Here is a 27,705-nt window from a genome sequence, read left to right as displayed (position 1 = left end):
ACCACAAGGATGTGTGTTAATCAGAGAAAACTTGACATTAGCAATAGCATGGGGTTAATTCATACTGTGCAAAATGATAGCACTGTACCATTGTTAACATATATCTGTGTTCTCCCACTGTGTATATATAAATGATAGAAATCAAATTGTTTAGTTACTTTTTACTGTCCTGCTATTTTATTCATAGTTACTGTATTCTTATTTTGTGAACCCTTAGACTTAGTGGCTTCATAATGAAAACATATCCTTTACACAAGTCATCTGATTACTTAAAGTGGATGTAAACCTGATTCATGAAAGGTGACCTAGACACATATATCTGTAGTGTTTTCTTATCTCTCTCCAAGCACACAAAGCAAGTCCTATGTGTCTCTGCTGTTTCATTGCTCTGTTATCCGCATGATAACTTCTGACAAGTTCTCTGTCAACCAAGATAAAACCAGCCTGAAATCTGTATAGGGAAGGTTGCTATAAATGGATTAGCAGAGAGCTTGTCTTGTCACAGCACAGCTGTGCAAATTCCTTCCTTCCTTTGCTTATGTGGAGAGGGGGGTGGGGGGGATGTGCCTTTCCTCCAATCAGCTGTCTTGGCTGCATGCCAAGAATCCACACCCAGTGCTGAACAGGAAGAGAAAATCTCTAAAGCCGTGTACACACGGGCGGACTTCTCAGCATCAAACATCCGACGGTCTTTCCGACAGACTTTCGACGGAGTCACGACAGACTTTCGGACGAATGGACTAAAGTCCGTTCGAAAGTCCTTTGGTATGAATGTGATGATGTATGAAGGGACTAGAATAGGGAAGTTCATAGCCAGTAGCCAATAGCTGTCCTTGCGTCCTTTTTTGTCCGTCGGACCAGCATACAGGCGAACGGATTTTTCGTCCGGACTCGAGTCCGTCGGAAAGATTTGAAACATGTTCCAAATCTAAAGTCCGTCTGATTTTCAACAGAAAAAGTCCACTGAAGGTCTGATGAAGCCCACACACTGCAGGATTGTCCGACGGATTCGTTCCGTCGGACCAGTCTGGTCAAAAAATCCGCCCGTGTGTACACGGCATAAAAGGACATGAACTTTCGAAAGAATATAGAAAGCTGAAGACAGCAGATATACATGTAAAATTGATGTAGGGAGATTTGTTTAATTTCTGTGTAACATCTGAGGCTGTTCACTTCATTGGGTATGTGTAAGGGTTCACATCCACTTTAAATTCAAGGTCTGCTTATTACATGCTTCCCCTACCCCATCTAAAATTGCCACATTTATACCAGTAAAAAGAAACATGCTTAAAGCGGAGGTCCGCCCACCACTGCAAAAATTAAAAGCCAGCAGCTGCACATAGTGCAGCTGCTGACTTTTAATAATCAGACACTTACCTGTCCTAGAGTCCAGTAATTTCGCCACCGCAGCTGATGTTTCCATCAGCTGTCGGGTGCTGCCGCCTCCATTGCGAGTAAGGGAACCCGGCAGTGAAGCCTTACGGCTTCACGCCGGGGACCCTCCTGCGCATGCGCGAGGCTCTGCTCCTCTTCGCTACTGGCGCGGCGGCCGGGGAAGGAAGAGGGAGCCCGTGACGTCAATACCCGCAGCTGAGGCTTCTGGAAGTGGGAATAGGATACCTGTATTAGACAGGTATCCTGTCCCCCCCCCCGAAAAGTGCCAAATTTGGCACCGGAGGGGGGGAGGAGTACAACGAGCAGAAGATCCACTTTTGGGTGGAACTCCGCTTTAACTTACACCTGCCTCCCATACAGGGAAGAGGCGTCATAATGCTTCTGGTGAGATCCTGGGAGCTTTGAGTATACAGAATTTCATAAGAAGGAGCTGGAGCACTGTGCGGAGATTTGGGATCCCGGTGATCCTTGGCGGAAGGATTGTGACATCATTCTCGCCTAGGCACTGTGGCCAAAAGCTGGTGGTAAGGTAAGTATATTTTCCTCTTTTTTCCCACAGGTTTTTTTTTTTTTTTTGTACACTTATATTGCAACAATTTTAGATAAGAGGTAAGAGCAGTATGTATTAAAGCAACACTTTCAAACCTAAAAAGCCCAGGCTAATGCAGCTCTGCATGCTGATCTATAAACAAATTTAAGACATATAAAAAAGTTTTTATTTGTATCATTTTTTTTACTCCCCTCTCTGGTATTCAGAGGAACTGGTACAGTAGCCATTGCCTCATAGCTATCCAGACTCTAGGATGGCTACATCACTGGTGCCTTCCAGGGAGATCTTGTTTACAAATCTCCAGGAAATGGCATTCTTGAAAAAGAATGTTGCTACAGCAACATGGTGGCTCACAAAATGACATTCACGACGTTCGCTGCTTGTGTAGGTCATTTGTCAGTTCAGGAAATCTGGTCTTCTTGGCTTATATGGTATAATCAAACCTTTCATTGCCTGCCCCAATGAACTGACATTGATAGTATATCTTAGACAGCCTTATGCCCCGTACACACGGTCGGATTTTCCGATGGAAAATGTGTGATAGGACCTTGTTGTCGGAAATTCCGACCGTGTGTAGGCTCCATCACACATTTTCCATCGGATTTTATGACACACAAAGTTTGAGAGCAGGATATAAAATTTTCCGACAACAAAATCCGTTGTCGGAAATTCCGATCGTGTGTACACAAAGCCGACGGACAAAGTGCCACGCATGCTCAGAATAAATAAAGAGATGAAAGCTATTGGCCACTGCCCCGTTTATAGTCCCGACGTACGTGTTTTACGTCACCGCGTTCAGAACGATCGGATTTTCCGACAACTTTGTGTGACCGTGTGTATGCAAGACAAGTTTGAGCCAACATCCGTCGGAAAAAATCCTAGGATTTTGTTGTCGGAATGTCCGAACAAAGTCCGACCGTGTGTACGGGGCATAAGTCTTCATTACCTCCTGTGATATGCAGTAGTCCTTCCTAACATTCCTATTGTTATACACTCTCTTCTCAATCACATTAGTGTACTCCCTTTAGGGCAGCCCCCCCTTATATATATATATAATTTTTTTTATGTCAACTTTCATTATATGTTATTGCAACTTCTGGCATTAATTAATGTATCACAAACCTTATATTCAATAAAAATGTATTGAAAGTAAAAAAAGTTAAGGTCGGCCATATTGCCTCCCACCCTACGACACAGTTTTCTCCTAGATGGGGTGTCTGGGTGCGGAGGCAATACCCCAACCGATCGTTCAATGCTAATACTATACTTACTGTTCAAGTTTAAGCGTGATTTCTGTTGTTTCAATGTAACCACTCAAGTAATTCTCTGTTATATGTTCTAATGCATAACAGGAATTGAAATTGTTTTCCTATTTTGCTGTACTTCTTCTTTGTGAAAAACGTAATAAAAATTATTGAAATATAAATAAAACAAGCGGTGTCATATTCCACACAGAGCATGCGCAAGACCTGGCACTGGTATCTGTGTTTTTGTTTTTTTAAATGGTGGCATGAAATGTGGCCAAGGGCAGGATGGACCAAAGGGAATGTGTGAAATCAGTAAAGAAAAAAGCATGCTACCTTATTATGTAAAGATGGTTATACATTATACATTTTCTTATTCAGTTTCCTTTAGATTTATCTTCAACTATGTAGTGCAAGGGCCTGTCTGAATGCATACAAATTAAAAGTGTTTAGGTTTGACCTCATATTTTATAGTTTTGGTAAAAATTGTACAAGAAAATTGTGTAATGTGAGGCCACCATTTAGGCCCCTTTCACACGGTTTCTGCTTGACCACGGAGATGCCCACTAGGCAGGCGAATGACAGGTCTGTGTCTGTGTCCGCTCTCCTCTATGGGGAAATCGGACGGAAACGGGCCACCTGTCCATTTCCATTCGATCCCATCCACTGGACGGATGGCACATAGGTCCACCATCTGTCTGTTTTTCGTGGGCAGGATCGGATGGCTGCGGGTGTCAGCTGAGATGTGTGCCTGCTGACATCCGCCGCTTCATATGGGTGACTGGAGGGTCCGATCAGGTCTGCCTGAAAAACTGACAGGCAGACCTGATCGGACAGCCCGTGTGAAAGGGCCCTAAGGCTGGATACACACTATACAATTTTCTGTAGAATTTTTCCTTCAGATTTACCAAAACCATATAATATGAGATCAAACCCTAAGAGTTTAAATTTCTATGCAATCAGGCAGACCCTTGCACTACATGAAGGAAATCAGACAACAAAGTTGTATAGTGTGTATGGGGTCTAAGTCTACTTTTTTTCTCCTTTTTTTGTAAATCCTTTATTTAGCAAGAAAGGTCATAGTACAATGAGATGTAAAATACAGTGTTAGATAGGTATGTAATGTAATCGCGACATAGAGAGATATATGATATACAAAGTAAATGCAGCGCTAGTAAAATTAGTAATCAACTAAACAGGTGATGTAAAATTTAAAACAAAATTCCATTGAAGAAAAAACAAGTGAAAAGAAAACTAAGCCCCATTGAGATTTAAGTCCATATATCAAGCAATGAACACCCATCCATATAAGAGTGATAGTTTGCAGTGGAAAAATCCGTTAAGAGATCCTTCATATAAGTGCATCCAACTCCACACCCAGGTGAGAAAGTAATCATAGGGAATGATTAGGTCTCCCCAGGACCTTTAAAAGGCTATCTGGAACTGTAGCTGGTGCCAATGGTACTCAACAGACATAAAAAGAAAGGCACCCATAGTGTGATACTCCTCTGCCTCCAGATTTAGCAACATCTCCTTGAGAGACTGGGACTCTGCCTTAGTTTTCTTTTCACTTGGTTTTTCTTCAGTGGAATTTTGTTTTAGTTTTTACATCACCTGTTTAGTTGATTACTAATTTTACTAGCACTGCATTTACTTTGTATATCATACCTGTTTTGAAGTTTTTGTATTAGACTTTAAAGTGCTAGCATTTGCATATTGTTTATTCACATTTTAAATTAATTTTCACATATTTTCAAGCGCTACATTGGCCTTAGGGCCTCCTTTTTTTCTATTGAGAGATATATGCATGTAAGGACACAAGCATTATGACAAACTGAATTGACATAATAAGAATATCAACAGTCAGTAACATGGCCATACAGACATACAACAAATGGTATGAGATAACCAGATTAAGATCAGCAATTCAGAGGAAACACCAGAGTGAGGTTGATTCCAGAATAGCAGAAGACCACTTGATGTAGAATAAGGTGTTATTAAATGAGGCTTATAGATAAGATTGTGTGAGTGTTGAGCTGAAACAGCATACTGGTGGAAAGGGGAGAGAGGGGGTTAGGGGAAAGTGGGGGGAAAATAAGATTGAACGGTGTGGAGAAGGGAGCTTAGGGAAGTGAGGAGGGGATTTTTACAAGGAAGAGGTAGTAGGGTCTGGGGTTCACTCAGGTTGCGTGAGCATGTTAGAAATTCTGCATATAGCCCTACAGAATAGACAGTCCATTAAGCTTAAGTTTTACTGCTTAACTGCAGACAGGAAACATGAAACTTTATTCAGGGAAAAGACATAGAGCATACCATAGAGGCAATGCCCTCTACTGGTTGAAGTATATATCTATACTTAATACTGATGTACAGTAGTTGTTGCACAAAATACATACATAATAGTTACATACATGGTTGAAAGTAGCAAGCATTATTGAAAATAAAGCACAAGGTATAGCTAGTGAACTGTGCTTGATCTGCATAGTAATTTTAGGCAGAAAGAAAAATATTTTTTTGATGATTAATTTGAATTAATATTTTACTGGGATCATAATCTATAACAATAACACATGTACAAACCTAAAGACTTTTCTAATCTATAAACATACCTTTATTTTACCCAACCTGTTCATCTAAACCACTGTTCACATCACTTCCTCCTAAATCTGGATGAGTAATATTTGGCTTTAAGCTATGAATTCATTGCAATGTTCTATTGATGGGATGTGTCTGGACTTGTAATGGCTCTTTCAGGCATTTCAACTATGTAAATAAAGGTGTGCCACTAACAAAAATTACATTGTAGAATGTAATATACAGCTCACATTCAGATTACATAGTTATGTTGAAAAAAGACACATCTAGCTCAACCAATAAAAATAAATACATAAATAAATAGAAAACCCCTTTATACAGAATCCTATACCACAGTTGATCCACAGGAAGGCAAAAAAAACCCCTGCATGAAGAACGGTACAATTTGCTCCAGCAGGGGAAAAAAATCCTTCCCGAACCCCCAAGAGGCAATCGGATATTGCCTGGATCAATGTTGCTACTACCTATAAATTTTAATCTCAAGTTATATTTTATGTATTTAGAAATGCATCTAGCACTTTTTTAAAACAAGCTACCGAGCTGGCCAAAACTAGTTCTTGAGGAAGTCTATTCCACATTTTCACAGCTCTTACTGTGAAGAAGCTTTTCCATATGAGGAGGTAAATTTATTTTCCTCCAAATGTAAAGATGTGTAGGCAGTGAGAGAGAAAGAGGTCATGTATTTTACATTAAAGTTACAAGTAGGCTTAAACCTCCCTGTTGGTTTTCCCAAGTGTGGCTTGGGGTTAAATTTCAGTACCATTAGCGGTAACCCCGAACCACACTCAGGATTGCATTGCAGGATCCTGGTGCAGTGTACTTACCTTGTCCCCAGGATCCTGCGATGTCCCCCGCTGTGTCTGCGGGCTCTGTCCTCCGCCCGATGCCTCTATGTGCCAGGCCCCATTCCCTGCGAGCCTCACGACGCACGGGGCGGAGCCCGGCGGCAAATTCAATAAATTGAAAATACATAACACATACAGTACACTGAAATCTTACAGATTACAATACTGTATGAAATTATTTCACATCTCTTTTGTCCCTAGTGCTTTGTCCAATGCCCTGCATCCAGTTTTATATGATATATACTGTTCTTTCTGCCTGGAAACTTAAGATTGTCCATAGCAACCAAAAAGTGTCCCTTTATGTCAAAATGGTTTGAGACCAGCTAGAAAACAGCGATAGTAAATTAGAACACTTGCAGAATTGAGCAATAGTGAATCGTGGGGAAATTCATTTTATTATTATTATATTATTATTTTTTAGAATTATTTATAGTTATTTATTATATTATAATTTATGATTTTGTGTTTCAAACTTTATCATACCCGGGATGTCTACTAGACTCTTGTTTGGACAGATTTAAGTGTGTTATCACTAAGAAATACAGGCCTACAATATAAAACGCCACATTTCTAGGCAAAACAATTGTATCGATTTGAGACGCAAAAATCGGACATAATCATACCGCCAGGGAGGTTAAAGTGATTGTAAAGCTTCAATTTTTTTTTTTTAAAACAAGCATATCATACTTATCTCCACTGTGCAGTTCGTTTTGCACAGAGTGGCCACGATCCTCGACTTCTGGGGCCCTTCGGCGGCTCCCGCGGCTCCTCCTCTTATCAGATAACCCCTAGGAGAAGCACTCTCTCGGGGGGGGGGGGTGGTTACCTTGCAGGCACTCTGCCGAGTCCATCATTTGGTGTCCATAGACACCGAATGTAGGACTCGGCCCTGCCCCCCGGCGCCCGCGTCATTGGATTTGATTGACAGCAGCGGGAGTCAATGGTTGCGCTGCTATCAATCTATCCAATCAAGAGCCGAGAATCATGGGCAGAGGGACAGCGTGTCTCTGCCGTGGGAAATTCCAGGGCTCAGGTAAGTAAAACGGGGGGCTGGGGGGGCAGTCACTGCCAGGTGTTTTTTCACCTCAATGCATAGGATGCATTAAGGAGAAAAAACATGAGGGTTTACAACCCCTTTAAATTACTACATTTCTGATTAAATAAGTGGGATAAAAAAGTTTAGCAACAACAGAGGCAGCATGAAAATGTTTGGATGTCCATTCTGTATGTGCAGATTTTTCAGAGAGGAAGCAGCATGTACTTTCGGAACCATATTAGCTGTGTTTAGACAACATGACACATACTGGAAATAAAGACACTTAGGGGTCTATGTATAAAATGTTCACTGTGTGGATATGACAAACATCTGCACAATCAGGGTGCAAATTGCCATATTTTCTCTAATATGTTTAGTTTCATTTATTGTCAGTGCCACCTAGAGGCAATAATGATGCTGGCGATATAGGAACCACACATAAGAGATGAAGTACAGGAACTTTCACTCTGGGCTGGTAGTGGAATTGACGTCACCCTAATGATTAAATATTTAAATGCTCTACACTGCAAACAACAATTTTTATACAGAAGGAACTTGATGTCATAAAATATATAATTTTTTTGATCCGTGGTCCATTTTCACACATCTAGACCTTTGGGGACTTGAGGCTGAGTCTCTTTGTCCCTGAGTCTATCTTCATCCAGGTATATCTTCTTCAGTATCGGAATAGACTTGATCAAAATCCTAGAAGTTTGACTTGGGGCTAAGATCTTACAACCCATGTCTTGGAAGTACTGTCTGATGTACTGTCTTGGAAGTACTGTCCGACTCACAGACAGTGGAGAAAATGCTGGTCCTGCAGGAAGCTCTTCAAGGTTAACTTGGGCTAAAATGTTAAAGCCCATGTCCAAGGCAGTGTTTAACTTTACAAGATGGCAAAAGTAAAGTGAACAACCATGTACAAAGAGCTTTTAAATGTTGAGAAATTAATTCCTTACATCCCCACCATGCTGTTGCCTTTCTCTGTTTGCAAATGCATCTGAAAGAGTCTACTAAAATAAGCAAAGGGCTCTGCAGGAAATTGCTAAGGTGTCTCTTGTTAAGTCCAGCTTGGAAGAAGCAGAGTGCATGAGTCTGAAGTGCCAGCTATTGTTTTATGACAAACAGCGCCCGTAGATGTCAGAATACCTGAACAGTACCTGCATTGGATTGAATGCAAGTGTTGCTTGCCTGTAAATATCCACTGGGCTACTTCAACAATTCTAATTTTGATTGTGATAGTAATAAAAGCCAGACAGAAGTTTTAAAGCTTCCAAACTCCAGCCAAAAAAAGAAGAGTTTTCGTTATGCTTTACACTGCAGTCGGTATAACATGGGGTTATGCATAGTTGATTTGGGAGAAACACAAGATCCTAACCTTTAAGTTAAAGTGAATTTATAGCCAAAACTGCTGTGACCCCCACCCCAGGTAGAGTCACCCTCTGTGGCTTGGAGACCCCTGCCACTGAGGCAGAAAGTGATGTGAAATCAAACATTTTAGAGTTGTCCCCAGAACAAGAGGTTAGGGCAAATCTTCTAATGGGGATACCTGTTTTGGTGAAACATGACTAATAAGTGAACACCCTCACTTTGGCGACTTTCTGTCAATTTCTGTTGCATTTCCTGGATATAAAGTGAGGGGACACTTCCCCACAAGAGGGGACACAGACAGAAAAAAATTAACTGAAAGGTGTTTTAATCTTTCCCTAATTTAAAGTGATATTAAAGTCTATCATATATACTTACCTGCTCCGTACAATGATTTTGCACCCCCATCCCTGATCCTCCCCTTCTCGGGTCCCCTGGCCTCTCCCTCCCGTTGAGTGCCTCCACAGCAAGTAGCTTGCTATGGGGGCACCTGTGCTGAGTTGCTGCTCTGTGTGTCCATTCAGATACAGAGCTGCGGCCCCCTCTGTCTCCTGATTGGCTCACTGGCTGTGATTGACAGCAGCGGAGCCAATAGCTCCCACTGCTGCCAAAAGCCAATCAGGAGTGCGAGTCCTAGGAAAGCCCTCCTGGACATTGCTGGCTCGAGAGGGGGCTCAGGTAAGTATTGGGGGGGGGGGGGTGGGCTGCTGCACACAGAAGGTTTTTTTACCTTCATGCATCGAATGCATGAAGGTAAAAAACCTTGTGCCTTTACAACCACTTTCAATTTCACCAACATAAGCTAAGTGCCTTGTTTCTCTGTCCTGTTACCTCTACACCAGGAAGGACAGGGAAATATTAGGAGTGTTGCTTGGTTGCCTTGATATAGTACGTACATTGTATTTACGCAACACTGAATCACAACATGTAACTAATAGTAATTGGGCTGCTTAATCTGTAAAGTAGAATTTCATTGCTTTGTACAACTGGAAGATGGAAGAACATGTAATTTCACAGTCCAAGCCCAAGGCCAAAGAATAATCTACAAAGTTCAAAAAGCAATGCTGTGATAAGAAACATGTTTGAGGAATAACGCATGTGGTTTACATTTGAGATGATAGGCTAAGACTGTTTTATAGTAAAATCCTGTTCCGGAACTCATAAATAGAACATTAGAATCTAGGACTGCATTGATAGAGATTTTACACAGTCCACATGCTTAAAGCCCTGTTTGAGTGCAATCTTAAAGTGGTTTAAAAGCAAAAACAAAAATGTAATATTTTGCAGCTTACCAATCCTTAAACGTGGTGGCTGCATTCATTTTGTTTCTTTAGGCTTTTATTTTACTGTTTTTTTTTCATCTGGTGATCTGGCCAGTAACATACTTTCTTCTTAGGGTGTCGCAATCCTAGATGTAGTAGTAAAGCAGACACATTTGGACAGCAGCATTGTCACTCTGTGGTAAGGGTAGTGTTATGCTTCATACACACTAATAGTTTTCTTTCATTCAACCCAACGGGTTGCTGCTGTACTAACGTTCGGACGTTAGTACAGCGATGTCCCGTGCTGACCTGTTGTGTTCTGAGAGGGGGACAGCCCCCCCGCCAGAACACTCTGGATTCTGTCAGACTGGCTGACATGCACATGGGCTGAATGTCGACCATTGTTAATTAAGCCGCAATTCGGCCCCTGTGTCCTAGGCAGTAGACTAGCAGATTTAGATGGAGTTGAATAAAAAATAAAAGCTGATCTCCAGCTAAAACTTAGGTAAAGGTAGATGTGCGGAACTATCATTTTGGAAACTGGTAACCTATCCCTCATCGAAGAGATAGTGTATTGAACATAATAATACAGACTTGTTCAATACACTATCTCTTCAATGAGGGATGGGTTGCCAGTTTCCAAAATGGCGTTTGAAGTTCCGCACACTGCACTCAGAATGAGGTGTGATTCTATCCTAAGGTGGTGAATCAGCACGCTAACCGTTTCCCATTGACAACATCACATATGACGAAACGCGTCTGGTGAAGGATACGTGCTGACGTCACCATGCTGTCTCGCTAGGAGGATGGGAGTCTGTTTGCAGCCGGCCGGCTTTGTAATTTTATGCGTGATTTTTTAACTTCTATGATGTAAGTGCAATACTGTTTTTTACTATTTAATATACATTAGGCAATATTACACTATGGTAGTTCTCTTTCTTCTGGGTTACCGCTGAGTGAGTTGCTGATTTAGTGGTCCTGGATTGAGCGGTGTCACCAGTGTTTGAATATATATGTGAAATCATCCATTGCCTATCTCTACAATCTTCAGTGCAAGCAAAGGCCTTGGTTGGGCAATAGCCACATGCTGGTTTTGCTTGCCATCTGGTAAGCAAGTTTTTCTTAAGGTGGTGGCACACTTATTGAATATTCTCACTGTTGTGCTAATTGAACAATTGATGAATATTATCCCACATTTTTGCCATATGAGAGCGGTCTTTCATTCCTACAATCAATTATCTGCTAATTGGACTTTATTAGCATGGCTTTTTCTTTCTTATGTTCTTCTGAGTATATCTCACATTGAGCTGCTGCTTATTCAAAAATTAATTTTTAGTGCTTTTTTCTTTCGGTGTTTATTTATAAAGATACATTAGCGCAGTTTTTTCCCCTTTATACAGCTGATCAAGTGCTGGTAAACGTCTTTCCTTGGATCGCGCTGACAGGGAGAGCGATCGTCGGCTCTCCTTGTCAGAGGGGGGTCTGTGATGATAATCAGCACATTGACTATCAGCACAGCCCCCACCAGATTTGCCCATTAGGTGCCAATCAGTGCCCATAAGCTGCCAGTCTGTGCCCCATCAAAAACGCCTCTCAGTGCCAATCAAAGTGCCAATCAGTGCCCACAACAGTGCCAATCAGTGCCCATAAATGTGCCAATCAGTGCCCCATCAGTAATGCCTGCCAGTACCCTTCAGATGCCAATCAGTAGTTCATGTTAGTAGCTCCTCATCAGTGCTGCCTATCTAGTGCCATCTATCAGTGCCACCTTCCAGTGCCCATCAGTGCCGCCTATCAGTTCCCATCAGTGCCGCATATTAGTGCCGCCTATCAGTGCCCATCAGTGCCCATCAGTACTGCATATCAGTGTAGCCTATTGGTGCCCATCAGTGCTGCATATCAGTGCCACCTCATCAGCACTTCTGCTGGATGTTCGCTAGGTGGTTCCTCCTCTAAAGTATATTAAATCCCCAGTCTCTGGAATTGCTGAAAGTCCAGTGCATGGGCTGGTGGCCCTTGGGCCCAGTGCCAACACTTTGGCAGGTGACTCATCATCCAAAACATCCTCTGATGAAAAGTCAAGTAAATCCATGCTTTCTGCGATCCATGGCTGGGGAATGAGGACAGCTTCCTCTTCTCCCGAGCCCTTGAACTGTCATTGGACAGACGCATTTCTCCATTCAAGCTTATCCTGTGCAGAAACAGGTTCGTCAAGGTCAGTCAACACTTGCTTCATCCGCCATAAGAGTTCTGCTTCCCTAGCTGCAGGCGGAGATGGGCAAAGCACACTGTTACTCTGCCCCATTGCCGACACTTCAGCCAAGATTTCAGGACTGTCGGCTGGTACTTCTGAATAGTCCCAGGCAAAGGGAGCCCAGCCCTGGCGCTGAGCAGAGTCTAGCAGCCATCTGTAGGCAATCTCCAGCTCCCATTCCTGAACGGCCAGAAACTCTATATCTTCCAGTGCCCAGCGTACTTCCGAGACGTTCAGTATCTCAGCCCTGAAATCCATGATTTCCTCCAACCACCACTCCAAATTGCTCCCAAAGTTAGCGTCCCCTGACAGCTTCACGTACAACAGGCCCAGGCCGCCATAGCCAAAACCTTCCATTGGGCTGTCATCAGCTATCCAAGGGCATGCTTGAGATACATGCCACCGGAGGGCTCTATAGCTATCAACCAGCCACATCTCTGCCCAGACCAGCCTGCTTAACTCAGCTGTCTGCTCCTTGTGCAGTTTTTCTCTCAAAAACAGCACCTGCAATAACATACTGCGACCATTACCTTTTCCTGGATGGAGGGAAGATTTTTTTCACTGGTGGCACTGCTCACATGCTAGGATTTCCTTCTAGACATCGCAGCAGATAGAATCAAAACATCCCAGCAAGACCTGCTCTGACATTGGTCCTCTGTGCTCTATCTGCATCTTTTGCAACCTCATTTTGAATTCCTCCTCCATGGCGGCTGGTATCTGTATCTCTCCTCTTCTGCATCCCACCACTTGCCACCAAATGTCACAGAATCCAGGCACCCTGACTGGGTATCTCCGCCAAGAAGCTGCTTCCCAATGCTCTGGGACATGAGTTACCCCAAGAACTATGCAACACCAGTTTTGGAGTAAACCAGAATAAGAACTGTTTATTTGAACAAGAATACAGGCTTTTATACACTTGAGAAGGGGGTCACTCACCACATTAACAATGACCCAAATATTTACCCCAAACCTCACACAATGGTTTATCTAACACGGTACAGCTGACCCATGGCTAATCCTATCACAGAGGATCCTTAATTAACCACCTGGATGACTCAGGTGTTATATTGCAGGTCAGACTTGCTGACTTCAAGCTCACACAGCACATTACACATTATCATAAGTATAAACACAGAACTCCTTCAGACAATAGCAGACCTACTTTCAATAAACACATAATGGCAGGGGGCCCCAGACAGGTGGCTTGCTGATGACATCAGCATCTGCTATGAGTCCCACACTGGCAGAGACCATCATGGCCTTTTTAATAATGTCTTTTTGCATTACATAACAGAACATCTTCCTAAATGCTTGTAGCTCCCTCAAATGCCAGGGCCCATAGTCAGTAGGCAAAAGGCTAGCATTCAGTCCCCTCCAAAAATCTCTGTCCTGGGTGAGTCTATCACAAACAGCTTGGTGTGTTAAAGGATAAGTTCACCTTTTGGAAAATGTTACATGTTCCACCTGTATTTAGAGTGGAACATATAACATGTTGCAGTAGCTGCAGCCTCTCCCCCTCTCCCCCCTCCCCACTGACAGTGAGCAGAGAACTTCTCCAGGCACTTGCTGTCACTATTTGAAAATAATGCGGCCATGCAGGGCTGCACCAACACAAGACCACATCATTCACTCACAGTTTCCAGTGAATGAATTGAAGTACAAGTACTGTCAGCCTTTGCAGTTTATAAAAAAAACAAACATCAATATTCACCTCTATCCTGCAACATTAGTGTGGAGGTAAGGATAGAACCAGGATCTCAGTACGTACCTTTGGACCTGACAACTAAGGTTTGCCAGTTGGACATGATCGCAATAGCAGGTTGCAGAGCTGGACCTGCAAGAGAGAATAAAGCTTTAAAAATGGCTTCTAGCTTTTCATTCACAGGGTCTTTAAGCACAGGGATGTCCTCAACAGGAATAGCTAAAGCCTTGCCAAGAAAGGAAATGACTGGGTCCACAATAGGGACAGTTCATTTCTTCAGTAACTGGGCAAAACATTTTGGAGGAGGTTGAGCCATTCACTTTACACGATCAGTTGCAGTACGGATTGCACTGGAAGGCTCTTAAGCTGGGGTTTTTTCAGAGAACCCAGACTAGTAATGTTAGGCATAGTTGACACATATGCTCACTGCTGGAGCAGGAAGGGTTGATACCATCTTTAACAAGGTCACTATAAGGCAGCAGGTAGCCCAAGAAATGTTCAGAGGGGCTGAGACACATGCTGACAGAAAGGTGATGGGATCCACACCTTGAGAAAATGGCACATGCATGACAGGGTTCCACCATGGCCTAGGACATGTAAATAACCCTGAGGTTGTCTCAACACGTTTCATACTAGTATGTATAAAACACATTAAGCAGAGCCCAGTGCCAAAAGACACATTAAAGCCTGTCCATGCTTCTTCCCAGAGGGGCCTAGGTATGACCTTCGTGACAATGCTGAGGATCAGTCAATTCAGAAATCTTTAAAATAAGCCTCTTTTGACTCTGCAGCTAATGAAGACAATTGCTAAATGAAGTATATAATCTTGACAGAAAAAAAAATCTGAAAAGTTGTTTCTTCTTTTAGAGCAGTGGTCATCAACCCTGTCCTCAGGGCCCACTAACAGGCCAGGTTTACAAGATAACTGAAATACATCACAGGTGATATCATTAGCTGCTCAGTGATTGCAGTATTCTAGTCTGCATCTCCCCAAGGTAATACATAAAACCTGGCCTGTTAGTGGGCCCTGAGGACAGGGTTGATGACCACTGTTTTAGAGGACCGAATATGTTCATTCTCCTAGGACACTAGCAACAGATGGGAGTGGTAGTAATTACACCAGACTGTACTTACAGCTTTGTTTGTCATTGTCCAATCTCTTGAAGGCAGCAGCATAACCAATTGTGCCTTAGTACTTCATTCTGTGTTCATTAATGTACAATTTAATAAATGAAGGTTTAAAGTGTGTTCCCTGCATCAATGCCCCCCCCCCCCCCCCCGACAACTTATGTCCACAGCACTGGTCCCTATAGCCTACTGACAATGCTGATGTCTCTCATGTTGTCTGTCCATGATTTAGACATACTGCATGACAGAAGGGAGGCTGCCAGGGGGCCACATGATCTGTAGTCATGTCTCTGGTTAACAGAATACAATATTTTTCACTACAGTGACCCTTCAATTATTTGTTATTTTATGTTAGGAATATTTACTTGTTCTACATGAATCTTAATACATTATTCACCGAGATTCCTGAGTTTCCCATGGGTAGTTCTGGAATGCACATTGGCCAGAGTCCACTATAAACATACCCAGTGTTAATAATCAGTCAGAAGACTTAAATCTGACAGCTAATGTAACTCAACTGGATAGAACATAATATTTTAAGAAAACGAAAGACTCTGATTTTAACAAAAGGAGGAGAGAGAAGCGCCAAGCCAATCCTTTAAACAGCTTAGGAATTTATTCAGTATATAAGTGTAGAACAACACTAAAAACTTGCGTGAAAAATGTTGGAGCACTTGCAGAGTGCTAGAGCGGGTGGGAGCTTCCACGAGCAGTGTCACAGGAGCACAGGAGGACTACCGGAAAGTTTCTATTGAGGAATCCACGAGAGCCGTGTGTTAGCCGCAGCTGGAGCCTCGATAAGCCTCATGGAGAAAACAGCTGTGTGTCTCTGGGTGGGATTGGTCCAGAGCTATCAAACTGGGGACCTGCCCACACGCTATCTGGCCAATCAGAATGCGTTTCAAAGGCACGGCCTCGTCTTCTTCATCATGAGCTGACCATTTTTCACGCAAGTTTTTAGTGTTGTTTTATACTTTTATATACTGAATAAATTCCTAAGCTATTTAAAGGACTGACTTGGCGCTTCTCTCTCCTCCTTTTGCTTTCCTTTTGCTCACAGTGATCGGGTTCCCCAGCCCGCGCCTGAAGCAGCCTTGCTCCCTTTACAGCCTCCATTTAGAGACTTTTTTAGAGACTGATTTTTAGGGGTTCATCCCCCAGAACTTTCAATCCACTCACCACGCACCTTCATGTATCAGCATGCAGATGCATGCCTTTTCATTTAAATTTTAAACTTTAACCTTTTTGATTAGATGGTTTAGCGCTGAACATTTACCGATATTGTGTGTGTGTTTCCCCCTAATCTGATTTTAACAGGCCTCAACTGGCTGTGCTACATCTTAGGTTATAAGCACTTAAAGAAAACTTCCAGGATAACAGACAACTAGAGGGTAGGGATGAAAATGAACCGTTAGAGCAGCCTTTCTCAACTCTTTTCTTTTACAGGAACCCTTATAAAAATTCTCAAAGTTTGGGGAACCCCCGCTAAAAATGATTAATACTACAATCCATGTTACATTAGTACATCAGTAAAAACTTTAAATTAAATAAAAAAGAATGTGACCAGCCTAACATATTTGACACCCAGGGCTGATTTTTTTTTTTTATTTTTTACCACTGCTGCTCTAGACACCAAAATTATTTCCGGTAATAAACTTGAAATGAACAAAAATTGCAATGTCCCGTTACACTATTGGTCAGTGTAGAAGTGACCCCTTACATATTTTGGTTAGTGGAAAATTGCCTTTTACAGTGGTAGTCAGGGTAAAATGGAGAACAACTCACCAATACTCACTGTTCAAGAAACCCATAGCAACCTCAGGAGGAACCCTAGGGTTTCACAAAAGCCTGGTTGAGAAAGACTACTTTCGATAGTCACTCAGATATAGGTAAGGATTTAGTAAAATGTGAACTTCTTCCCCCATGTGTACACTTCTTTTTTATTCAAATTGCCCAGAGTTAAAATTTTAAACCAAAACATATATTATGTGGCCCAAAAACTAACTTCAAATTTAGATTATTTGTATAGCTATATATTCCTTAGTAGGGATGAGCCGAACACCCCCCGGTTCGGTTCGCACCAGAACCTGCGAACGGACCGAAAATTGTAGAAACCCATTGAAGTCTATGGGACTCGAACGTTCGAAATCAAAAGTGCTAATCTTAAAGGCTAATATTCATGGTATTGTCCTAAAAAGTGTTTGGGGACCCGGGTCCTGCCCCAGGGGACATGTATCAATGCAAAAAAAACTTTTAAAAACGGCTGTTTTTTCGGGAACAGTGATTTTAATGATGCTTAAAGTGAAAAAAAAAAAGTGAAATATTCCTTTAAATATATCATACCTGGGGTGTGTCTATAGTATGCCTGTAAAGTGGCACATGTTTCCTGTGCTTAGAACAGTCCCTGGCAGGGACTCCCTGCACAAAATGACATTTTTAAAGGAATAAAAGTCATTTAAAACTGCTTGCAGCTTTAATGTACTGTCGGGTCCTGGCAATATGAATGAAAATCAGTGAAAATCAGTGAGAGAAAAGGCATGGGTACCCCCCCACCACAGCCCATTACCAGCCGCTTTGGGTCTTGTATGGATATTAAGGGGAACCCCACACCCAAATTAAAAAAGGAAAGGCGTGGGACCCCCAGACCCTATATACTCTGAATAGCAGTATACAGGCGGTGCAAACAAGACAGGGACTGTAGGTTTGTTGTTAAGTAGAATCTGTTTGTAATTTTAAACCGGTACATTTTTAAAGTGTAGCTCCAGCCAGAAAATTTATTTTTAATCTTTTTGGAAAACATAGGGAAGGGTTATCACCCCTGTGACATTTGTTTTGCTGTCTGTGCACCTCTTCAGAAGATTTCACCTCACTTTCTGTCCCAATGACAAATGTTTTTTGAAAATTTGGGGTTTTTAGTGAAACAAGGATTGGTGATAAAGCATCAGTGGAGAGGAGACACGTTTTTCCCATATTAACTCTTACAGGAGAAAATTTCCCTTCCTATGGGTAGATTTCATCTCACTACCTGTTGTCTCCTTCCGTTTGCAAGTAGGAGTCGTTTGTAAGTTGGATGTTTGAAAGTAGGGTCCTGCCCTACATACTCTGCAGAAATTTGGGCCTTAGGTGTTGGTGTTGCCACAACACTGTAAGCCCTTGCAGGGCCCTGGTGTGAAACATTAGATCAATAATTGTAATTACATGCCCCTGTTGAACAGGGGCAGAAAAATTGGGCCTTTGGTGATGGTGGTGGTGCTGGTGCCACAACACTGTAAGTCCTCACAGTTACTCTTGGTGGGCGCTGGAATGGGCCTTGCTGTGAAATATTAGATCAAGAATTGTAATTACATGTCCCTGTTGAACAGGGCCAGAAAAATTGGGCCTTTGGTGGTGGTGGTGCTGGTGCCACAACACTGTAAGTCCTCACAGTTACTCTTGGTGGGTGCAGAAACGGGCCCTGCTGTGAAATATTAGATCAAGAATTCTAATTACATGTCCCTGTTGAACAGGGGCTGAAAAATTGGGCCTTAGGCACTGGTGCTGGTGCCACAACACTGCAGCCCCTCATCGATACTATAGTTGATGCGCAGGAACGAGCCCTGCTGCAAAGTATTGCATTAAAAATTGTAATTACACGCCCCTGTTAAACAGGGGCTGACAAATTGGGCCTTAGGCACTAGTGCTGGTGCCACAACACTGCAGCCCCTCATGGATACTCTAGTTGGAGCGCAGGAATGAGCCCTCCTGCAAAATATAGCATCAAAAATTGTAACTACACGCCCCTGTTAAACAGGGGTTGAAAAATTGGGCCTTAGCCACTGGTGGCGGCACCCAGAACCAAAAATGTTCTTACAAGCTATCAGCATGATCATTGAGGAGGAAGAGGATAGTCACTCAGCATAACAGGATAGTCACTCAGCATCAGCATAGGCAGTCTTGAAGGGATCTGACATTTCAAAAAAAAATTATTCGGTTACATCAGCATCAGTTGCTTGGTAGCTGGTGGTGATCCAAAACTGATTCATTTTTATGAAGGTCAGTCGATCGACCGAGTCGGTGGACAAGTGCACCCTGTGATCGGTTACAAAGCCTCCAGCAGCACTGAATGTGCGTTCCGAAAGAACGGTGGATGCAGGACAGGCCAGTAGCTCAATTGCATACTGTGCAAGCTCTGGCCAGTGATCCATCCTCAAGACCCAGTAACCCAGAGCATTTTCGGTGGGGAAGGTGTCCAAGTCAGATCTTGCCCCTAGGTATTCCTGCACCATGTAAAACAGACGCTGGTGATGGTTGCTGGTTGGGGCTGCGGACTAAAAAATTGTCTGAACGCATTGGTCAGACGGCCACCTTCTCCACCGCTCCTTCTTTGACTGACCCAAGCCTCAGCAACACGTTGTCCAGGAACAGGAGTTTGTAACCTCCCAGTCTCTGGGAACGCATTGCACAAACCTTTCTACAAGGCCTCCGGAAGATGTTTCATCCTCTGCTCCCTCTGCGATGGCAAGATAAGGTCCGCAACCTTACCCTTGTAACGTGGATCAAGGAGGGTTGCCAGCCAGTATTGATCCCTCTCCTTGATACCACAAATACAAGGATCCTTCCGCAGGCTTTGCAGGATCAGGGAGGCCATGCAGCGTATGTTTGCTGAGGCATTCGGTCCAGAGTCCTCTGGATCACTAAGGACGACATGATCCGCAGACACCTCCTCCCAGCCACGTACAAGTCCATGGGTTTCTTGGGACTGTAAATGATCCCTTAAAGACTGCTGCTGATGCTGAGTGCCAGGCTCCACCTCCAAGCTGACACAATTCTCCTCTTCCTCCTCCTTCTCCTCCTCGTGATTGGCGGGCACGCAGGAACACTGTCTGGATAAAGGGGGCCTTGAGAGCTAAGGAAGTCCTTCTCTTCCTGCCTCTGTTCTGCCTCAAGTGCCCTGTCCATTATTCCATGCAGCGTGTGCTCCAACAGGTGGACAAGGGGGACAGTGTCACTGATGCATGCACTGTCACTGCTCACCATCCTCGTGGCCTCCTCAAATGGTGACAGGACAATGCATGCATCCCTGATCATGGCCCACTGGCGTGGGGAAAAAAAACCAAGCTCCCCTGATCCTGCCCTGGTGCCATAGTCGCACAGGTACTCATTGATGGCCCTCTGCTGCGTGTGCAGCCGCTGCAGCATGGCCAAAGTTGAGTTCCACCTGGTGGGCATGTCACAGATTAGGCGGTTCTTGGGCAGGTTAAACTCCTTTTGGAGGTCTGCCAGCCAAGCACTGGCATTATATGACCGGTGGAAATGCACACAGACTTTCCTGGTCAGCCTCAGGACATCCTGTAAGCCTGGGTACCTGCCCAAGAACCGCTGCACCACCAAGTTAAGAATGTGAGCCAAACAGGGCACATGGGTCATTTGTCCCTGTCGGAGGGCGGAGAGGAGGTTGGTGCCATTGTCGCAAACCACCATTCCTGCCTTAAGTTGGCGTGGCGTCAACCACCTGTGAACCTGCCCCTGCAGAGCTGACAGAACCTCTGCCCCAGTGTGGCTCCTGTCCTCCAAGCACACCAACTCAAGCACTGCATGGCATCTTTTGGCCTGCGTAGTTGCGTAGCCCCTTGAACGCCTATGGAGCACCGCTGGTTCCGAGGACAAAGCACAGGAAGAGGCCATGGAGGAAGAAGAAGAGGAGGGGGTGGAGGACAGAGGTGTGTCAGAATCACCAGTAGTAGCATTTTGGAGGCGTGGTGGAACAACCTCCAACACTACTGCACCTTGTCCTGCATCCTTCCCAGCTGCCAGCAGAGTCACCCAATGCGCCGTGAAACTTAGGTAACGTCCCTGTCCATGCCTGCTGGACCATGAGTCAGCAGTAATATGCACCTTACCACTGACCGCCCTGTCCAGCGAGGCATGGACATTGCCTTCCACAAAAAAAAGTGGCGTTTGGGTACCTGCCACTGAGGAACCGCACATTCCACAAACTCACAGAAGGGGGCAGAGCCTACCAACTGAAAAGGTAGCAGTTGAAGTGCTAGCAATTTTGCCAAGCTAGCATTCAACTGCTGGGCATGTGGATGGCTGGGAGCGAACTTCTTTTGGCGGTGCAGCAGCTGGGGCAGGGAAATTTGCCTGATACAATCTGACATCTGTGTACCGTTAGCAGATTGTTCACAAGTACTTGGCTGTGACACACCTAATTGTACATCTTCATTCCTCTCAATGCATGTCTCAGAGAGGACTGAAGGTATAGTGGGGTTGCAGATCTCAGCTGATGAGGAGCAAGGAGAGGTCCTCTTTGTTCTTTGGTGTGGGTCTTTTAGGTACGCTTGCCAACAAACTGCATGGCAGGTCAACATATGTCTGGTCAAGCATGTGGTGCCCAAGTGGGAGCTATTTTGGCCACGCAAGATACGCTTGAGACATATGTTGCAAATAGCAGCGGTGCGATCTGATGCACTCTTCTCAAAAAAGGCCCACACCAAAAAACTTTTGGAATAACGCGCAGAGACAGCAGCGCCCTGCACATGCGAAGCTTTGCGGTGTGATGCAGTCAGTGTGCTGCCCTTAAGCTGACCCCTGGAGGGCATCCTGCCTCGTTGGTGATGTGCCTCCTCCTCCTCTCTCCTATCAGGCACCCACGTGGAGTCAGTGACCTCATCATCTCCTCCCTCCTCATCACTGGAGCAAACCTTGCAGTATGCTGCAGCAGGGGCAACATGACTGCCAGATTGCTGTCCTTCTTGGGCACCCCCTCTATCTGGGCTCACGTTACTGCCTTCCTCTAGCTGAGTACCATCATCGGAGCCTTCAAAACGCTGGGCATCCTTCTGGAGCATGTACCCAACACTGTGGTCAAACAGTTCGGGGGACTCCTCAGGAGGACATGGTGGGGCTAGGGAAGGAGTGACTGATTCCATTGAGCCAAGGGAAGAGGCCGGGTTGGCAGCTGCTTTGCCAGACAAAGTACCCTGAGCATGGGTGAGAGAGGATGAGGAGGATGAGGATGGCTTGGTCATCCACTCGACCAAGTCTTCCTCATGTTGTGGCTCAACACGGCCAGCTGCCAAAAACAAGGCCAAGCGTGTCCCACGGCCACGTGCTGATGAGGATGCACCGTGTCCACGACCAGCACTGTTGCCTCTAGACACAGAGCCTGCTTGCCCTCTTTTATTGGGTTGTGACAGTCTGCCTCTCCTTGTTGGCCTTCCAGACATACTAATGGCCTGCAGTGAGATGTAGCTGCACTAAGCTGGGATATATATATATATATATATATATATATATATATATATATATATACTGATACTGCAGCTAGCAAAATCAACTGCCTGCCTGTAGTATTATTAGTATGAGAACACCACCAATCTTCTACAGGTAGCTTTAGCTGAACACTGTGCAGAGGTCGCACTACACTAACTTGTAGCTTTAGCTGAGCACTGTGCAGAGGTCACACTACACTAACTTGTAGCTTTAGCTGAACACTGTGCAGAGGTCACACTACACTAACTTGTAGCTTTAGCTGAACACTGTGCAGAGGACGCACTACACTAACTTGTAAATAATGTAGCTGCCTGCGGTAGTGATAGGATTAGGAAAACATCACCAACCTTCTACAGGTAGCTTTAGCTGAACACTGTGCAGAGGTCGCACTACACTAACGTGTAAATAATGTAGCTGCCTGCCGTAGTGATAGGATCAGAAAAACACCACCAATCTTCTACAGGTAGCTTTAGCTGAACACCGTGCAAAGGTTGCACTTCACGAACTTGTAGCTTTAGCTGAGCACTGTGCAGAGGTCACACTACACTAATTTGTAGCTTTAGCTGAACACTGTGCAGAGGTCGCACTACACTAACTCGTAGCTTTAGCTGAACACTGTGCAGAGATCGCACTACACTAACTTGTAGCTTTAGCTGAGCACTGTGCAGAGGTCGCACTACACTAACTTGTAGCTTTAGCTGAACACTGTGCAGAGGTTGCACTACACTAACTTGTAGCTTTAGCTGAACACTGTGCAGAGGACGCACTACACTAACTTGTAAATAATGTAGCTGCCTGCGGTAGTGATAGGATCAGGAAAACACCACCAACCTTCTACAGGTAGCTTTAGCTGAACACTGTGCAGAGGTTGCACTTCACTAACTTGTAGCTTTAGCTGAGCACTGTGCAGAGGTCGCACTACACTAACTTGTAGCTTTAGCTGAACACTGTGCAGAGGTCGCACTACACTAATGTGTAAATAATGTGGCTGCCTGCGGTAGTGATAGGATCAGAAAAACACCACCAATCTTCTACAGGTAGCTTTAGCTGAACACTGTGCAGAGGTCGCACTACACTAACTTGTAGCTTTAGCTGAGCACTGTGCAGAGGTTGCATTACACTAACTTGTAGCTTTAGCTGAGCACTGTGCAGAGGTCACACTACACTAACTTGTAGCTTTAGCTGAGCACTGTGCAGAGGTCGCACTACACTAACTTGAAGCTTTAGCTGAACACTGTGCAGAGGTCGCACTACACTAACTTGTAGCTTTAGCTGAACACTGTGCAGAGGTCGCACTACACTAACTTGTAAATAATGTAGCTGTCTGCGTTAGTCTGCTACACTAACTTGTAGCTTTAGCTGAACACTGTGCAGAGGTCGCACTACACTAACTTGTAGCTTTAGCTGAACACTGTGCAGAGGTCGCACTACACTAAGGTGTAAATAATGTAGCTGCCTGCGGTAGTGATAGGATCAGAAAAACACCACCAACCTTCTACAGGTAGCTTTAGTTGAACACTGTGCAGAGGTCGCAAAAAACTAACTTGTAGCTTTAGCTGAACACTGTGCAGAGGTCGCACTACACTAACTTGTAGCTTTAGCTGAGCACTGTGCAGAGGTCGCACTACACTAACTTGTAGCTTTAGCTGAGCACTGTGCAGAGGTCGCACTACACTAACTTGTAGCTTTAGCTGAACACTGTGCAGAGGTCGCACTACACTAACTTGTAGCTTTAGCTGAACACTGTGCAGAGGTCGCACTACACTAACTTGTAGCTTTAGCTGAACACTGTGCAGAGTTCGTACTACACTAACTTGTAGCTTTAGCTGAACACTGTGCAGAGGTTGCACTACACTAACTTGTAGCTTTAGCTGAACACTGTGCAGAGGTCGCACTACACTAACGTGTAAATAATGTAGCTGCCTGCGTTAGTGATGGGATCAGGAAAACAGCACCAACCTTCTACAGGTAACTTTAGCTGAACACTGTGCAGAGGTCGCACTAGACTAACTTGTAGCTTTAGCTGAACACTGTGCAGAGGTTGCACTACACTAACTTGTAAATAATGTAGCTGCCTGCAGTAGTGATAGGATCAGGAAAACACCACCAACCTTCTACAGGTAGCTTTAGCTGAACACTGTGCAAAAGTCGCACTACACTAACTTGTAGCTTTAGCTGAGCACTGTGCAGAGGTCTCACTACACTAACTTGTAGCTTTAGCTGAACACTGTGCAGAGGTCGCACTACACTAACGTGTAAATAATGTAGCTGCCCACGGTAGTGATAGGATCAGAAAAACACCACCAACCTTCTACAGGTAGCTTTAGCTGAACACTGTGCAGAGGTCGCACTACCTTAACCTGTAAATAATGTAGCTGCCTGTGGTAGTGATAGGATCAGAAAAACACCACCAATCTTCTACAGGTAGCTTTAGCTGAACACTGTGCAGAGGTCGCAAAAAACTAACTTGTAGCTTTAGCTGAACACTGTGCGGAGGTCACACTACACTAACTTGTAGCTTAAGCTGAGCACTGTCCAGAAGTTGCACTACACTAACTTGTAGCTTTAGCTGAACACTGTGCGGAGGTCACACTACACTAACTTGTAGCTTAAGCTGAGCACTGTCCAGAAGTTGCACTACACTAACTTGTAGCTTTAGCTGAACACTGTGCAGAGTTCGCACTACACTAACTTGCAGCTTTAGCTGAACACTGTGCAGAGGTCGCACTACACTAACTTGTAGCTTTAGCTGAACACTGTGCAGAGGTCACACTACACTAACTTGTAGCTTTAGCTGAACACTGTGCAGAGGTCGCACTACACTAACTTGTAAATAATGTAGCTGTCTGCGTTAGTGATAGGATCAGAAAAACACCACCAATCTTCTACAGGTAGCTTTAGCTGAACACTGTGCAGAGGACGCACAACACTAACTGTAAATACTGTAGCTGCCTGACTGTAGTACTAATTGGTTTAGAAGAACACCAGCAATTTTCTTCAGGTAGCTGTAAATACTGTAACAACACCTGCCTGCCTGTCAGTAGGAAGATAATAACAGGAACGGATCTAGCTAAACTGAATACAGTGTGTGTATATATATATATATATATATATATATATATATATATATATATATATATGCAACACCTGGGATGCATATATATATATATACACAATACACTGCAAGTGCAGCTAACTGACTGACTGTCCTGCCTAATCTATCCAACTTAAATCAAATGACACTGTGTGTCTCTCTCCCTCTATCTCTCTATCTGAACGCTGGAACACACTACACAGGGCCGCCTAGCAGGCAGACTTATATAGTGTGGGGCATGTACTAAACCCCCTGAGCCATAATTGTCCAAAGCCACCCTGGCTTTGGCCAATTACAGCTCTCAGTACAGATGGCGCTTTGATTGGCCAAGCATGCAGGTCATAGTGCATGCTTGGCCAATCATCAGCCAGCAATGCACTGCGATGCCGCAGTGAATTATGGGCCATGACGCACCACTCAAATTTGGCACGAACGGCCCATATCGTTCGCAATTCGGCGAACGACCGAACAGACGATGTTCGAGTCGAACATGGGTTCAACTCGAACACGAAGCTCATCCCTATTCCTTAGTAGTCCTTTAATGCTAAGGCTTCCAAATTTCTGGACACCATTATACTCCTGCTTCCTTTATTGGGAAATGAAGACTAGCAGTTGAGCTACTGCATTTCTCTGTCTAGGATCTCATTCTGCTTTAATTTACCACTTATTTTCTACTACTCACCCTTAATAAAACCTAAAGCAGTGCTACTGTTTGGCAAATATAAGGAAATAAAAGAGCAGAGCACCAATTGAAGATGGGCACTGAGAAGACCACACAGTCTGGTGTTGTTGCTGCCCAAGTAGTTTTGCTATGCTGTGTTATTTTTTTTTAACCTGGTTTTGACTCATGCAAATGTTCTGACTTATGTTGTACTTCTATACAATGCATCAGATTTCAAGCTCTTTGCTTTTAAATCTGATGCTGCCCATTGTGTACATGTACTGACTTTTTTTTAATTTGCAGTGCACATTAACCTGTTCACCTGTTATGTGGCAGATATGTTTATCATTTCATATAGACAATTTTCTGCCATGAGAAGCCATTAGGCAGCACTGAAGCACTGACTCTGCCCTCCACAGGTAATAGTATGTGCTCAACCTCTTTTCATTCAAGGCACCCTTTAGAATTGTGCATAATCTTGGGTCACACTAGTCTAAGGGCTCATTTACACCAAGAGGTGCACCCAAGCTCGCGCATCTTTTTTTCGCATTGCCGCACTTCACGTTTTTTAATTGGCTGCTCTGTATGCAAGAAACATGCAAAAACGATGCTGGCCTGATTTTTTTAAATTGCACCACACCAAAACGCATGATACTGTGGTACGCGGGCACGAACGCACATGCATTTTCCAGATGTGTGGGAATGCCATTAGGAATTAATGGCACCTATGATGTCTGCAAAATGTCTCAGATCGGACTGGGCCCCCTATTTAAAAGTCAAAGGTCTACAAATAGTTTTGAAAAGCAGCTAAGAGATGACTAGGGGAGGTTTACTAAAGTGATTGTAAAGTCTCGTTTTTGTTTTTTTTCCTATAAAAATGACAAACATGTTATACCTACCTGCTCTGTTGCAGTGGATTTGCACAGAGCAGCCTGGATCCTCCTCTTCATGGGTCCCTCTTTTGTGCTCCTGGCCCCTCCCTCCTGTTCAGTGTCACCACAGCAAGCAGCTTGCTATGGGGGCACCTGAGCCAAGTCACAGCTCCCTGTGTCCATTCAGACACAGAGCCCCAACCCAGCCCTGCCCCCCTCTCCCCCGATTGGCTAGCTGACTTTGATTGACAGCAGCGGCAGCCAACAGCACCAATGTTGTGTCTCAACCAATCAGGACAGAGAATCTCGGAGAGCTGAGACACTTGTGGATATCGCTGGACAGAGAGGGACCTCAGGTAAGTGTTAGGGGGGCTCAGGGAGGCTGCTGCACACAGAAAGCTTTTTATCTCAATGCATAGAATGTATTAAGATAAAGAACCTTCTG

Source organism: Aquarana catesbeiana, linkage group LG01, assembly GCF_042186555.1.
Source record: "Aquarana catesbeiana isolate 2022-GZ linkage group LG01, ASM4218655v1, whole genome shotgun sequence".
NCBI classification, from domain to species: Eukaryota; Metazoa; Chordata; class Amphibia; order Anura; family Ranidae; genus Aquarana; species Aquarana catesbeiana.
Note: the sequence above shows the minus strand (reverse complement) of the source record.